Source organism: Acyrthosiphon pisum, unplaced genomic scaffold, assembly GCF_005508785.2.
Source record: "Acyrthosiphon pisum isolate AL4f unplaced genomic scaffold, pea_aphid_22Mar2018_4r6ur Scaffold_20960;HRSCAF=22641, whole genome shotgun sequence".
Lineage (NCBI taxonomy): Eukaryota > Metazoa > Arthropoda > Insecta > Hemiptera > Aphididae > Acyrthosiphon > Acyrthosiphon pisum.
The window spans coordinates 281,121-283,645 of NW_021770374.1; positions in this window are offsets into that span (position 1 = coordinate 281,121).

Here is a 2,525-nt window from a genome sequence, read left to right on the forward strand (position 1 = left end):
ACTGACAGAACTCCAATTATAACTGATATTATTTCAAGAAAAGTGTCACAAGTCTGAATAAGTTTATAATAGTAATGTAATTATTATACAAATTCCTCTTACTTGTTCAACAGTAGTGACCTATTTTGAATTGTGTCACTGTTCAAAATAACGATTGTTAATAATTTTAGAAAAAGTGTCACATTTGGATTTGTGTCGTTTTAGTTGAAAATAAATAATGATGTTAATTTGACTGTCGGAACACAACTAGATTTGTGTCACTTTTCGTGATTACAAACTAGCGATTATACGATAAGGGAATAACGACACTACAACTATCTTGCGGCGATTTTTGGAAACATCAAAAATGACGTTCTTGCACATAAATATATGGGTATTTTGCAATGCATTTTTATAGTAATCTCGAAAATGCCAATTTTTGAGTTGTGTCACTATTCTCGTGCAACGACGATATAGGATTAGGTGCATAGGCAACTTCAAAAAAAACATTAATTACAGTAGAAGCCGCTTATTAGAAACACGGATTATTGATACAATCGCGTTATTGAAACAAAATGTACCAGGACGGATCACCCGTATATTAGGACATTTAAATCGCTTATTAGAAACAATCGGTTAATTGACACATTTCACTTTGGTCCCAAAGTGTTGAAAATAAGCGTCTTCTACTGTATTTAGGAAAATCAAATGCAAAATCCCACGGCAGAGGTCACTGAACATTTTTGATGTTTTTTTTTCATTGTTTTTAGGTACATTGTTTAAATCAATATTTTATGACTTCATTATGGAATTATGAAGTTTATATTGAAATTACTCTACATTATATTATTAGGTAAAAAGGTAGCTGTATAGTAATCCGTAGGTACTAATTACCATTTGTCAAATAAAATAAATCTGAGTTCAAAGTTGTTACCTTATCCAATTATAAGAAAATTGAATGGTATATTTTATAATAACTTATTTTATTTAGGAAGTCATGTTCTACATTCAGGACAACTAAATCACATACAGAGAATTAACTATGGTCCTATGTATAAAAAGTTGTTTAATGCTATTCAGAAAAATTTAAATGTAATGCTTAGTTTGTGAATGAACGTGTGACAAATTCTTAATCTGTGTTCGACACCGATGTTAATCTATTAAAATATTATAGTACCTAAACCTAAGCATAATGGTTATATTTATGGTATATTATGATTTAATTAGCTAATCAAAAAAGATTGATTCCAACACAAGTGCTAGCTTATTTAGTAAGCAGTAATAATTACAATAAACTATAAAGTAGGTAGTTATATTTTACAATGGGTATAGGTACAATATTTACATAATATGGGTAGGTAAAAATATTAATTATATATTAATGAGTAAGTTAGGTACTTAGGTAAGTGGTACCTGTATAAAAGATGTGAAGATTTTGGGTGTTATAACCCCCTTAAGTTTTTTTAGGTATGGAAATTTGCCAAAGCCTAAAGATAACTGTTAAATTAATCAAGTGTGTCCCCTGAAATCAGATGCATTTTCATTTCAACACCTATAATTTGAATTTTATTACTTGGTAATTATTGTGAAGGTAGGTAGGTAGAGTCGTAGGGGTAGTGTATCAACTAAAATATATACAATTTAATTCTTTCTTCTATTATTGTATAACTTCTTATCTAAATTGAATATAAATATAATTTTTAATAGCTATTCATAATATTATAATAATATAAACCTATATTCTTAATTCTTTTTGTAAATTAATTGAACTCTAACCCCCATTACAAGAGCTTTAACTTATAAGAGCTTAGGAACCTTTATTAAGTAAAATAAAATGTTGCATGTATATTGTATATAAAATGTTGATTGGTTACCTACAAAATAAACTATTATTATTATAAAATTGTCTTAAATATTGTGCATTGTAATATCTGTCATTTGTAAAATCATTTTTGATTGTACTCTTAAAAAAAAGTTAGTTATACAATTAATTAGTTTAAGAATTGTACATCAAATTATTATTTTAATTGATTATTACAAAAATTGATCCGTTGGGTGTCATTTATTGTGTTGTTGTTAGACCATTTTTTTCCTAGACTACAATCTAAGTCTACGATGTAACCTATTCAAATCAATAATATATACAATATACATAGATAAGGTAAGTTGTACTGCTTACAATATTTCCACTTTTAACAATGATATTAACATTTTGTATTCATTTTCTTCAATGATTTTCTTTATAAAAAGTCATCATCACTATTTTGATAATAATTAATTATATTCTACACTAACTGAAAATAAATAGCAATTCAAAAACTAAATCAATAAGAGTAATATTTTAATTTTAAGTTTTAACCTCAATAGAATAAGTACTGTAAATACCTTTCATAAATAAAAAGTAATAGGGATATTAGTATTTTTAAATGAACTGTAAACTGTTAATAAAACTTTTTATGATTGTGAATTTGTGATAATTTAAAAAGAACTAAGACATAAAATCAAGACAACTTTTTATATTAATATATAATAGAGTAAATAATTAT